The following is a 14,786-nucleotide window of genomic DNA, read 5'->3' as shown; positions in this document are numbered from 1 at the left end:
CAACTTATGGGCAGGGTGCAGGGGGTTGGAGGTGCGACCGCGAGCAAACGGAGCTTATGAGGCTGGTGATGGGAATATCGTTTCGGAATCGGTTTTGGATCGTCTAAGCGTGTGTGTTTGTGTGACCGCTGGTTCATTATATAAAGTATATCGTTCACTTGATCAGCCTTGAGCACTGCATTGATCGATCGATTCCATCCAAGGCAAATGAAAACCAACTGCACACCACATAGCTTCCTTCTCGGCTTCCCATAGTTCGCACCAGCGTTGCACACCGAAATGCATTTGCATACCCCTGTATGATTTGCAAACGGTGCAGGAATTACTTGATGATCTCTCTCTCTCTCTTCTCTTCGCCCTCCTTACATTGCATCTGGTCGCAGTCGCACAATCGGTTGACGATAGTCAATTGGAAGTTGAAGCCATCGGAAAGGTAAGATTTAAATTTCACCGCTTGCACTCCGCACCGCAAACGCATTCGATCGTGATCTTACCCACGTAAAGGACTTACTGCGCAGTACTTGTGATCGTAAAGTGACGTACGCGAGCTGAGTAAAAAATGAAAATGGGAAGTTACTTTGCATAATCCATTCAACTGCAAGGACTACGGTACAACAGTTCACGCGAAATTGGTCGACGTTAAAGAAAGATTGGCACAGTGAGAAAAGCTCTGAGTATGTGTCGAGCTTCAAAAACTGAATTTGACCTGTATCACGAATCAATTTCGCTGAGAAGGAATCGTCAGCACTATTCTCGGTCGTCATTATCGTCATTATGCGCTTTAGGGTAAAGGCAAGGCTTACTGGTGAGTCACTTCGACAGACATGATTGGGCTCTCCGCGGGAAGCTCCGTAAGCCAACGATGCGTCAACAGGGTGCGTTGCAAACGTCATCGGTTTTACGCTTCTGCGTCATCCAATCTTTCCGCCATGATTCGACTTCCCCAAAAGTTCCGTTAGACGTTTGGGACAGGTTCGGTTGGTTGAAATCAGAGACACTGCTCAAATTTGAAGCCGTTGCAATTAAATACGGAATCGGTAAGGTTGTGTCTAAGTCCTATAGCAAACTGGTTGGTTTTCAGCCAAGAATCACTTTGCTTGATATACCTGTTTGTCCGCGGTTTCTACGGTTCAATGTTTAAGATTACGAGTCAATTTCAAGTCTCTTTTTGACAGTGAGTCAGATTGCCTAAGGATATGATTGCACACTATCTATCCGGTGACTTCGTACCAAGATTTGAGGGGTTAACGTTACAGGTCAAACTTCCCTATAGTCCCTGATGATGGTAGATCATCCCCATTATTTACCTCATCAACACGGACTCCGACAACTCTGTTCCCATCCCTTTCGCAAACCCACCCCAAAAGGAACAAAAAAAAGGCACGACTGTGAGAAACGAGATACTGCTGCTGCGAGGGATCGAACAAACACTATCACTCAGAAATAAGCCCTTCGTCTCGTGGAGGCTTGCACGTGTACGAATGACTGCGTGTTTGTGATGGCGTGATTAGAATAAATTAGCTCACCAGTCACGCAGTTAGTGGGGTAGCGCGAGAGAGAGAGAGAAAGAGCAGGTCACTACCGCGTAAGCGGAAGAAGGACAGCAATAGGATGCATACAGTTAGAAAACTAACGAAGGCAACACGGGCAACAAAACAGGCACGATGTAAAAAGTGCCAGCCGGAAAACGATAATCGTGATGATGCGTTGAATCGTCGAAACGCAACCGAACCGAGGCGGAAAGCTTCCAAGCTTCCAATTTACATAGACCTCCGGTGGCAAACGCCCGCGATTCGCATTCAGATGTGCCTCGCTGCTACGAGCCACACGAACGGTAAACCGTGTTGCGAAGCATGAGGAAGCAGTGGGCAGGCTGGGGAAACGGGGTTACGATGCACAATCGAAGCCTCTACTGAACCGTATCGTTAGAAGCTATCGCCGCGCGCCGCCAACGAATGCGATTGTTCCACACGCCCATATCGCTTCCACTATCTTTCGTTCGCGCATGTCTTCATCCCTTAAGGCAACAGTCAGGGTTATTTTGTTGTAGAAGGTAGCAAACAGTTTTACTGCTTACATGGCTTTTATTTCTTTCGTCAGACGTAACTCCTTGTTCAATCCGATGCAAAAGGTGCCCGTTAGCGGCTTCTTGCATTCACCAGATTTAACATGAACCAGCGGAAACTTAACGCATTCCTGCTCCGGAGCCAGATTTTTTTTTCGACATTATTCAACCCTCTAATCCGTGGCGACATCCATGAAGACAGCCAAAAATATTACCATCTTGATCGAGACGGTAATGAATTGATTTGAATGATCCGATAGCCGTAGTAAATAGTATTAACGAAGAAGTGATGACGTGCCGTTTTTCTTCTTCTCGGGTGAGAATTGTCATTTGACACGGGACTCGTTGGGTGACAGAACATGTAACAGATTTTATACGAATGCGCACGCTCACAAAGACCGATTTATGGAGTAACTTTTGAGCGATGAATCATATCAACAAGTACTCTTTTCTTATTCCAAACGATTGTGTTCTGTCGGAAAAGAACCGTACGACATTAAACGCACAGAAAGAAGCTATCGACGATCTATCATACCCGGGATGAGTTGACCTTCTTGAACTATTTTTTCCGCCCAAATATGCTTCTGGCAGATATCAATCATTTGCAAGTGTCAGCTGCGATAGAACATTCGCCGTTGAAGCAGGACGGCTGAAACATTTTTCCCCAGCACAACATCATGCCTACTCCAAACTTCACACTTCTAGAACTGGAAGTCTGCTGCTCACATGTCACGCAAGTGGTTGCGCAAGTATCACCGTTCCAACCGTATCGTACCGTTCGCACATCAGTCTCTGATATCTGTATATGGTTCACGTGTGCTACAGAGACAGTACGGGCTCACCCTCCCCCCCCTCCCCGCCGACGCCATCAGTGAGCGGAAATCATGGCAGACTTCGTGGCAACCTCGCACATTCCGGTAGAACGCTCTCCAACTGGAAAATAAAACGCTACCAAGCTGCCACGATGGCGCGGGATGACGCGATTGTTTCTCGCTCGCGGGAGATGACTACTACACGACGATGTTTATCTAACGGTTGTGCGGTAGAGTTTGAAAGTTTGATCGATTGAGCACATATATTTCTTTACCGCGATGTTCACCCAAACACGGACTAAGCGGTTTATTACTCTATTCTTGGGACCACCACCATCATGCGGTGTGAGTGACATGATCTCCACATGAAAAGTGGGTGGAGTTGCGTATGGACAGCGTGGATGAAATGGATCTTTATTGTCACAACGATCGGCTGGCATCCGTTATTTGGGCGCTGCGTTAGCAAAGTTTTGGGGTGTGGGCAAACCATGACCCTTGGCTGATGATCCAAAAACTCACTACACCACATGTGTAACATTTCAACGTGACACAAATATGGCCTCAGACTACGGTGCTGTGTCGTAAGATCATCGATCAAGCTGATCAACCTAGAAGGCCCCCCAAAAAAAGCCCAACCGGGCAATCATGCAAAGAAACAAAAATTCCTCCCGAACCAAATGTTCAGGCGAAATGTCAACCTAATTCTCTCGTTAAACGACCACCGTGCTCCGTTTGGGAAGGTAGCAGTGTGTCCCTAAATGTTCCTTCCCCCAACATCCACCTCCCTCTGTTACATTCCTTCCAAACGGGGGTCTACTAGTTGCCGAAGCACTCGCCTTACTTGAATGAGGTCAAACGCTCGCGCACTGGGAGTGGCCGGTTTGCCGAGCTGGTCTCAAGCGATACCAGGCAAAAAGGCCCGTAGCTCTTGAAGTTGGTGGCCACACAACTCGGCTAATACTAAGTAGGTTAAATATGCCCGGTGTGCCGTTTGGTGGTGGTGGTGGTGGTGGTGGTGGTGGTGGTGGTGGTGGTAGATGTGCAGACAGAGGTCAGAATTAAATGCGCACAGCTGTGCTGCTTTTGTGTGTGCATGCCACGGATCGGTGTGCAGCCGAAAGCGATCCGTTCTATCCGTCGTAACAGTGAAGAACCACCGCTTCATCGACAGAGCAACCGTTTCATCGAGTTTTTTTTTCCGTTTGACTGTTTTTCCATGAAGCAGCGAACTGACGTGTGCCAAAAAAAAGTATAATCCGAGAGGAAAAAAGCACGAGCACTTGCTGCATCTGCTCCGACCATTTCCCACTTCCCCTTGGACACTTCCCATCTCAGCACGGCGTGGTGGATTGCTACCGACTTGACCTAAATAGTGCAGATAGAATTTATTACATTAGACGATCGTGCCTGACTTTGCTCGCCACCACTCGCTACTATGGCGAGAGCTCTTGCAGAGTGCACTGTACAGATCGGTTGTTGGGGTGGTTATGCTGCGGATGCACGGTCACATAAACATCCCTCCGCTTCCTAGTCCCAACGCTTCCGACAAACGTCTCGCAACTATTGGTATGACATTCAGCTACACAGCGAAGCCGCTCCCACAACATTAGAAGCTAAATGTGAAGATTTCGCTTTTGTCAAGCCACAGCCACAGATGCATGTTTCACCATCGATATGCAAAGAAGAAGACAGAACAAAATACTACCTCAAGAAAACCCGATTCCTTGAGTATCAATGCGCGAAGGTGAATTGAGATTTTGCAACCGAACGGCGGGCAGGCAGCTCTAAACCTCGAATGCGCGGCCACCCCGTTCCAAACCCATCATCTGCATCTGGATGAAGATGATGGTGTGAGCTGGGTGATGATGCTGCAAACAGTTTGAGGCCGTTTGTAATTAACTTTTATTGCTCGATTCAATTGGAATCGAATAACGCCGAGTGCTTGTTGAAGTTTTGAAATGTCGATGCCACGCGGACAGGCATGGGAGTCAAGCCGGGAGAAATGTGTGATTATTACTTTCGACCGTGCCCGAGCCGAATGGCAACTTCGATGAATTGCGCACGATACAGGCCATTTTTTTTTGCTTGCGGGTGTTTTTGCTAGGACGATCGGGCTAGTTTTGTTTGTTTATGGTTTGCGTTAGCAACATATTTCTGGATCTTGTCGGATCGGTGGGAGTGTTTTTTTTTCCTGTTTATTTACCAACCTGTCTACATTGTCACCGTTGCGCACCCAATGGTGGAAAGATGGCGCACTGACACAAGGGCTTAGCTTAGCCGATTTCGCTGAGCCATCGCAGCAAAGACGAATGGTGAAGAATTCATTGCTCGTGAGCAATTTTAACGTGGCCAGCAGCTGGCAAATGATCGGTTTGTATGAAAGCGTTCACAATAGGAAACATTTTCAAACCCGACCTCACACGAGTAACGGCGTATCTGCTAGCCCGTTGTCCGAGGGCGAAACCAAAGTACACGCCTAAAAGTGCCACTCATCGGCGGTGGAAAGGTACTACATGTCAGGATTTAATAACCAGCATATGCCCACCACCTGTGTGTGCTTTGACACAGAGTACCGAGCGTGCCGTTTTTGCATTCCCTTTCATTGTTTAGTGAGACACAATTTCCAGCCAATGATGACTTTCAATCACAAGATCGATCGATCTTCAAGTGCTTCCTGGTTGGCCATACAGTGCGAGTGTATTTTAGCGTGGTTTTTTTTTTCTTTACAGTTCATTTCGTGTAGATAGTTGTGTGCCTGAGGAATCGGGAATGACACGGCACAGCTATTAAAGCTGGAATTAAAATGAAAAAAATGCGGGAGACCCCGGCACACAAACACAAACGGTTGCGGTTTTGATTAATTAAACCATCATTGAACAGCGACAGGTTTAATTTTCTTTGCATTCAATGCATCTTTCTATCATGCAACAAGACGGTCGACAAATCGCATCTTAGTTGTGGTCGAGAAAAGTGCATCTTACCACAACCGACTCTTTACTTCGTCCGAGAGTTTAATTTGGAAAGGCAAAAACAAAAATGTCTGAAAACCAATCCACCGTGCCGTGTGGAATGTTGCTTACGTGATTGTTAATTTGTTCATTTCTTTTTCTTCGCTGCTTTCACACAACCGACCGACCGACCGGGTGCCAAACCCCACCCGTAAGATTACCCAATCAGCTGTTCGCGGTACTTGCGACTGGCACGCGCATATTAAAGCGTGCCTCTTGCGTAGGAGAGGAATTGTGCGCAGTGTGCTGTGCGTGTCGTGCGATTGAGGTCGCGACTATCGTGGCGAATGTGTTCCAACTGGTTCCTGCCAAACCGTATGCAGGCACCATAAAGCTGCTTACTGCCGCTTCCTTCCCAAATCACAACCGCAACTGGCTGCACCAACGTGCCTGGTGTTTTCATGTTAAATTCACCTTGAACACCTACACCAACGGTGCGAGCGAGTTGGCGAGAGGGTTTGACGCGTATCTTGGGGGTGAAAAATTAATTGCATCTTAACTCCCTTCTCTACCTCCTTCCCACCCCGCATGCTCTTCGCCTGATCTTCAAGCTCCAAGTCGTCCAACAGTCTCCAACAACGGGCTACCTAAGGACCGTTTGGAAAAATGACACCGACGCAAGAAAACCGGTTAGCTTCCAAGGGTGCTAAAAGGTACTAACAGCGTATCTGTAGCAGCTAGTTTTATGCACGTGTGTGCTCAGCAGGGTGGGTGGAGAACGTTTCCTAAAGGGATCCTGCCCCACCGCGGCCCGGGATTGCAAGGGTGCGAAAAGAAAGGCCACAGCTGCCGCTGTCCGTTCGAGCGCGTTTGTTGCGCAAGCCAGGCTCAAGGTTTTTGAAGGTTTGCCAGCGAAAGTAAGCGGAGAGCAAAATGAGATCAGCTGCGCACGGTAGGAAGGCTTCGGGTGCGTGTTGAAGCGTACGGAAATGGTTGGTGCTGGTGTAAAAATGTATGAACCTAGGACGAGAGACGTGCGCGTGGGACCACAAAACGATTCGTTCGTACCGGTTTTCGAGAGGAATCGATCCGGTTGACAGTATCGTAACGCGGTACAAATGTTCGACGATGACATTTCCGTTCCGGGGTAAGTTATACTCAAAATGCTTTAGGCACCACTTTGCATAATCAAACTGCAGGTTTGGTTTGGATGCTGCTGGTGTATTTTTCACCTACGCTCCCAGCGTTTAAAAATCAAGGTGATGTTTGGTGGGACGACGGTTTTTAGCTGGCGGAGTTTGTCCAGATTTTCAGCAAGAAGCTCCAATTGTATTTTCAAAAAAATCTTGGCTATCTTCTTTATCCTCCCATACACCACTTGTTGCGTTGTCTTTCCACTACTGTCGCGTTCTAGATCGCACGTGACGGAACACGCGCAAGACCTTGAAATTACAGCTTGCCGACAAGAAGGCTGCAGCGTTATCACCGCCACGATTGGGCAAAAACGGAACGCGATGGCGTGGCAAACGTCTACCTTGAACTCAAAAAAAAAAAACCCTTCCACTTTACCGGACGTACCGGACCCGTAGCGTGTCTGATAAGTAAGCAAACCCCACAAAACGTTAGTTACTGGATACTGATAAGGCGCTCGCATCGGTACCCGGTGCGGGCAGGCGCATTAAGGCGGGTGAAAGAGGTTTTTAGCTCAGGGAAAATGATAACCATGTCCCGTGCGAGTGGGTCACCGGAACGGAGCCAACGCTGGCTGAGCCGAATGTCCCAGTCTGGACGGCACCGTAAAGCTGTTTTTGGTGTCGTGGCGGGCAATCTGCAAAACGCTACCGTGAAGCATGCCTGGTTCTACTGGACCATCTGTGTATATAACGCATTTGTTGGTACAGTCGGGAGGGGAGATCGCATTGATGGGTTGTAGGCGACCTTGAATGAGAGACGATTTTACTCTCATTTTCCCAAACTTCGTTCAGTTTTGCAATGTCATTATGCTGTTAGTATTTGAATACTACTGTCAACGAATGTCAGGCAGGAACGCGAACAACTTGCCACGCATCCTTACATCTCTCCGAATGATCCAGCTCTGTTGGGCATTCCTGTCGCTTGTACATGTCTTTTTTGAATAACTTTTTTTAGGCATATTGAAAAATCCCTTATCCCACCATTGTGTTTAAAAATAAAATCTCCATCAAATCACAACACCAACGTGTCCAATCGAAAGTGTGTCACTGCCGTTTGCTAGAGGTCAACACTCACTCACGGTGATGCGTTCTCGCCTGGCAGCGAATGTTACGTTTTTTATGTTTTCTACAGTCTCGTTGCGATGGTCCAAAACTCACCTGTTTGAAGAAAAAAAAAAAAAAGAAGAAAAGAGAAAACAAAACACATTTTAATAAAGTTTAGAAAAGCTATGAAACGAGTCCGGCTAATGTTTGATAGATAGGCCTATGCATATTGGCAATGGAATCCAGCGTATGGCGAGCAGTGTGGCAGGAGGAAGGCGCACGACGTTGGACAGGAAAACAGGTCACAAAGAGGGAACATAAATGTAAGCGAAGACACGACCAGCAATGAGTGTGGAAAGGGCCAACCGTTGTCAAAAATTGATTACTCGCCCTAGTTGGCGACAGCGACACCAAACTGGCTTGGCTTAGAATGCAACGTGGTGCTGTCGTCGAGTCGTCGCAGTCGTAGTCGCCAAAAATCGGCGGCGACGGCGACAACATTCCAGCGCTCAGACTGACCGTCGTAAATGATGATTGCCATAGATTCATGATTTTGGAAAAAGGTTGAAAAAGAGATGGAATGGTTGGAAGAGGAATCGAACAAGGCAGAAGTAGGGAGGGTTGTATTGGGTATGGTTAATTGGACGCATGAGTTTTGGCCCCCGAAGGCGCTACGAGAGTGGCCCGACACCACCGGCGTGTTGCAATCGGTGGTTCGCATCGGCAAAGTTGCAGCAGCAAAAGTGCAGCTACGTTGCACCATAAGACCTCCGTTTGCCTTAGCCTAGGCCTAGATAGTTGCCGTGTTTCCTCGGTCTCGCCGACCCGCCGGACCGAGCTCGTCCCAAAAGGCCACCGCGCCACTGCCTATATCGGTGGTAGGTGGACCAATGTCGACATGGACCTGATCGATGGTACGCGGCCTCCCAACAACAGCTGTTGCTGCAGCCGATTCGTGAAAGCTCGAGTGAAACGCTCAAAATGGCTAAGTGTGCCAAGGACTTTATGCTGGGTGCGCAAGCGCGCGCGCGCGCTGGTTAGGAATTTTGCCCTGGCCACCAGCGTCATCAGCGATGGAGTTAGAGACTTAGGCCAGCCAGTACTAACTGAGCGTGTAGCTGCTGCCAGTGCTTACCAAGGGTGAGCTTCTTGGTGCAAGTTGGTCACATCGATGGTAGAATAGTGGACCAGCCGGGGTGAAGCCGGGTGGGAAATCTGAGATTGTTGAAGAAAAAACCTTCAAGAATTAGTATCTAAGCTAGGTATGAGCAGTTTGCCGTGCAGTAAACCCACATCTGCATTTCAATTGTGTCATACTTGAGCTAGTCCGTGACCTCATTTTTTTGTTTTTTTAAACCAACCATTCGATGGGAAGGTGATTGGCGATTTGAATGGAAATCGCGAAAAGCCTCCGAGGCTCTGCACCACCGCGCGTCTTTGAAGACCACACTTGCAGCAGTTTGCTGCATCGTAACGCTTGTTTGCGCGCACAATTCAACCAACGCATTTCAGTTCCGGAACGAACGGTTGGTGATGATGCAACTGCGTAGCAGCAATCCAGCCTCATAGATCCCCAACCACTCGACCGAACCGTGTGCGCTCGCGTCAATGCAAACGCATCCAAGGCCTTCCGCGTTTGAGGCATTCCCCCACTGCTCTACCTTTCCTGCGTTGCCCATGAGCACCATAACGATGGTGGGGCGTTGTGGAGGGGTAGCGTCAGGGGCGCCATTGACACCGTTGGCGCAACCGGTGGCCGAATTGCAACGACGAATGCGGAATTCGACTCAAATATTTCGATGCTCGTTGGGTGCGGGGGTAAGCAAGGCGCACCTAGCAAGTCGCGACCGATGTCGTTGTTCGCCCCCCCCCCCCCCCCCCCTCACTCATTTTGACAGACTTTTGGTTTGCACCACTAGGGAGAAGGGAAGGTAAACAAAAAGCCAAACCAAACAAACTTCCTTTTGGGGCTCGCTTTGTGGAGGATTTTAAGGCGCCTCACATCCGTATTCAAACGCTCCGTTTTTTTTTTGGAAATGGCTCGTTTAGGGAGTTTGCCCGAAGCGATCCGAGGACATGGAATATGGTTTTTGGCAATACGGCAGAAGGAGAAGGATGTGGTGGATGTGTTTTGTTGCAATTCGTTTTGTTTTTTCCTCTAAAAACAAGCCTCACCGACACTGGCGGAAGTAATGTTGCAATGAGCTGTTGTTCAGAATTGACATTGAAGTTAGTTGCGCAAATGAAGGCAGCTCAGCTCATTGAACACACCTCGTCGATTGTTTTTGTGTGAGTATGTGTGTACATGTATGTGTCGGGGTAGTAGAGCAGCGGGTTTGTGGCTGCACCAAGATCTGTCAATAAGCAGAGTAGAGGAAGCTGATCGGGGTGGCGGATTTTAACTCAGTGAGGTAAGGTAAGGTGTTCGTTTAGATTTCGGATAGCACAAACACTCATGACAGATGTTTACTTCAACACCTAGCCACAAATGACCGTCCTCCATGGATGTCCCTGAACCCGAATCATCCCCAACCAACCGGGCAAGTCGTAAACTCTATTTATCGGGCATTGATTCCACATTCGAAGGGCATCCAATAAGCGCTGACAAAGAGATACTACACCCTTAGCTCTATTTCGGAACACACATACACACACACACAAACACGATTAAAAACAAGGTTTGATTGTGTTGGATACGTGTTTGCGATACAGAGAGGTCAACCGCGCCGAAGATAGTGGAGCTGCTCGACAGACAGGGAGTGGACATGTGCACTCTGGCAGTGCGTAGTGTGTTAGTGTGTGTGTGTGTGTATGTTGAGGAAATCGAATGTCTTAGATATCGTACTACGTAGGCGGTAGTAGCATACCAAAGCCTGGGGCCCTACACTATGCCGATGCCTGCCCGTCCTTGAGTGTTCGTTAGCGCGAGAGCTCTTGCGCGTTAGAGCAAACCGGTCGCGTCCATCCGTGTATAGTACATATGTGCCCTTTTGTGATCGTATATTTGGTGCCGAGCAAAAGCTTTACGGATCGCAACACTACTTTCAAACTACACACCAACTCCTATAACCACAAAACGGGTCTGGTTCTGAGCAACGCTATACTAGCGTGTGCGTTAGTATCCGAGCCGGTTGGGAACGCAGACACAGCAGACCTAACCGAACCTCAAAGGGTTTGGCGACGGTTGCCACTTGTGCGCAGTCGAATGGCGTTGCGCAATCCGAGTGTTTCGAATCATACCGGACCGGGTCGGCGTTGTAGCAGCAGTTGCGGATGAGCTGATGTCCACTGGTGAGAGGTCGACATATTTCGTCATTCATTGCATGTGGGATGATGGTGTGGAGATTTAATTCCTTTACCCCTGTGGTGGTGATCAGTTGAATAAACTAAACTATCTAGTAGCTCTGCCGTTTGCTGTTGGTTTTCATCACACACAGTGTTGACCCCTCCGAACGCGCGGAGAACCGCCTCTCCAGTGTTTGGATCTACCTTTGGCAAAGGTCACAGCACAACATCACACTGATGGAACAGAGTTGTAGCTATTCTTGTTTGGATGTTTTCAAGGTACTACTTGTTGGTTAGTTTTTGGTTGCCGTGGGATGCCTATGTTTCTGGATGATCTCAACATTGACCCCCCCCCCCCCCCGTGTTTCCAACACCTTCGATTCTCACACACTTCCCTTCGAACGATCCGTATCAATTGATGCATGAAATCAAAGCAAAATGGCGACATCAATGTCCTTTCTTTGTGGCATGCTCCCGTCACTGCCGCGTATCTGCTGGTACCAACGCATGCTAAAGGGACACATTTGCATTTGCAGTGGTATGAGTCCGACCGATCTATCAATACGGGTTCAGCAAGGTTGCCCACACGTTAGAAGGGCGTCGGTGCCCATGTGCGTTACGCACCGTGTTCTTTGTTAGGAAGCAAGATAGACAAAAAAAAGCAACAACACACAAACGCGGTGCAGAAGGTGAGAGGTGAAACAGCAGCAATTGAAAATGATAAATGAAACAAGCGCGCCACGTATGTAGTGGGAAAATGTATTGGACAACCAAAAAAACCTTGAAATAATTTTTCTAACCACCACACTCGCGCACGAAGGTCGATCAATGTTGGTGTTGAAGGGAAAAGGGCTTATATCTCTGGGAAGAAAAATCTCAAAACACACGCACCCGCCGGCCCGTTTGGTATGTGAAGGTTGCCGGTGTTTTTTTTTCCCCGCCCTTCAGAATCTGGGCTGGGTTTGTTCGGTGGTACCAAACTTGCATCGAAACTCTGCGAAATAATGAACGCTAAAGGTTTGAAAAATGGCTGAAGCGGGTGGGTAAGATGTGGATGAGGTACTGAGGGACAGTTCTCACAGTCGCAAAGCCGAGCATACAATCTAGAGCACACTGTTGATGATGGCGGCATCAATCGGTCTCAAAGGCGCTGCTGACCACATCGTCCGGCGTCCTTCAAGTAACGGCGGAATGGTCGGAACGTTGGAAAGACGGCAGATAAATCAATGGGCCGCCCAGTCTGGGCGAGTTTTATTGGCAGGAAAACTGTGCCGAACAAGGGAGCCGGGTTTGGCAGAGTTCGGTAGCATGAAAGTAAATTTGTTCACCCATAATAAAATCAGCAACAAATAAATGACAGCAGACGTTTTAGGCATAGTCATCGAGTTGCAAACTAATCTGTGTGTGTGTGTGCAAAGTTCGCTTCCGTTGGAACCCTACTTCCAAAGTAAATATTGCAGCGGTTTGTTCAATGTGTCTTTTCACTTCGCATGCCAAAGCACATGCACGGAATGCTCTTTTTTCCAGGGGAATAAAACTTTCTTGGGTCAGACCCAACGTACACACGAGCCGAGAAATTGAATGCATTTTTTGCCCCTTCTCTCTCGCTCTATACGATTAGGTCACCACCGGCGACCGACTGAGGCAACTTCGACTTTTTGTGCCGTGTGCCGGTTGATTGAATATTTAGAACAAAATTGCAACTCCGGGCCGAGTACAAGTGTCGGGGCTTTCTTGATTTCGTTTTTCGCTACTACCTTACGTTCCCTGTTCCCTTCTTTTCTCCCCGTCACCTCCCTGCATTTATTAGTTTGCGTTCTTGGGAAGAAAAGCGAAGCAGTTGGCAGATGGCAAGTCTTCACCGCTCGCTAATGGCTGGTAAAAAAGGGATTAGGTTAATCGTCATGCAGAATTGCCCTGAATAGCGTGGTGTGTGTGTGGAGTATTGATGCATTCTGGACAAAGCAAAAAGGTTTTCCAGAACTAACTGTACTACAACAGTACAGTAAAAGGTAGTTATTTAACACACTCGAAAAGCCGATTCATTCCGGGCTCTTGTGACGTATAATTGGTTCATATGTGGTGCCCAAAAATGCAAATGCATTCATAAGCAAAACAAGGGCAAAAAGATGGTAAAGCATATGGTGAAGGTAATTATATTGTGCATCGCGTGACAAACAGAAAGCAATTTATAAAACAAAATAGTACAGCGGTATGTGCAAAGGCAAAAAAGCCTCTTTCACAAAACACACACAACAAAATGAAAGGAAAAGAAAGAAGCCAAACAATAAATGGATTAATTTTTAAAGATTTGTTTTGTTGTTGTGTAAAGAAACGCTTGGAATAAAAAGTGCAACAGGAATGACGTAACCAACGCCAACGAAAGCTTTTGCTTGGTGACATTCACAAACACCTGCAGCAAACCAATTTACTCACTAAAATTGATATGATAAACTGCACAAGATTTGTGGAATTTAGTGTAATTTTAATCGCATCGTAACATTATCTGCAGCCAAACTTTGCACGCCAAGTCGAATGGTTGTCTTGTTACTGTACTTGTTTAATCAGATCACAAACAATAAACATTTCTCCGCTCACCATGTACGAAAAAAAAGTACTCTCAACATTAACACTTTTCCGTTTGGTTTGGCGGTGGTTTAAGTGTTTTTTTTTTTTGCATTTGCTTCATGACGGTGTGCATGCAGCCTTTTTTTTTTGCCCTTAATGTTTTCAAAACTCATGTACACGCCCGGTGTTGCTCTGTTTTAATTCATTATTTAGGTTAACTGCCATCATGGGGCAGTACATGCGAAAACTGCAAAACTACAGCCATCCATGACAAGCACTGACAACGGCCACGACCGCCAGATGGCAACGAAGGAGGGTAATTATTGCGCGAGGTTTGCAATTTGCTCAAGAGGCCTGTCTGTTCTGCTCCTTTTTGTGTTCCGCTCCCTCCAGGTGGCATAAACGGTTGAGTTTTGTGTATTTATTTTTCTTCGTTTAATCACTCCATCCACGAAACGAGGATTTGTCATGCACTACACGCATAATGCACATCGACCCCGTATGGTCGGGCTGATGGTCACAGCGAAAAGAGCGGTTACAAATGCACCAAAAACAGCAACGAAAAAGAAATAAAAGCAACCATTTAAATGGCCATTCCAGGCACGGTCGGGGCAGCTTGACGAACTGACGGCAAAAGCCAAACGCGTCGGCAAAAAGTTTGCTTTTTTTAGAATTTATAAAAAAAACTATGTCTTCGCGCATCATTCAATCCATGCAGGTTCGATCGTGCGTTGCACACTTTCAAATCCTTCGCGTGAAGAATTTAAATGCTGTCTCAAAATTCAATAGCTCAAGTTTAAACCCGTCTTCCAACGATCGGCGTGAGGAAAAGTTGGATAAAAACGCTTCGAGACACAATCGACTGTGATCG

The 14,786-nt window shown here is 47.4% G+C and overlaps 1 protein-coding gene across 1 annotated transcript in view; it reads right to left on the bottom strand.

Annotated features, from left to right (window-relative positions):
• Positions 1-14,786, bottom strand: part of LOC126557319 (zinc finger protein 395) — an 80,873-nt gene that overhangs the window by 51,039 nt on the left and 15,048 nt on the right. The window lies entirely within an intron of this gene.

This window comes from Anopheles maculipalpis, chromosome 2RL, assembly GCF_943734695.1.
Source record: "Anopheles maculipalpis chromosome 2RL, idAnoMacuDA_375_x, whole genome shotgun sequence".
Lineage (NCBI taxonomy): Eukaryota > Metazoa > Arthropoda > Insecta > Diptera > Culicidae > Anopheles > Anopheles maculipalpis.
The sequence above is the reverse complement of the archived record's forward strand: the minus strand, read 5'-3'. Positions and strand labels throughout refer to the sequence as shown.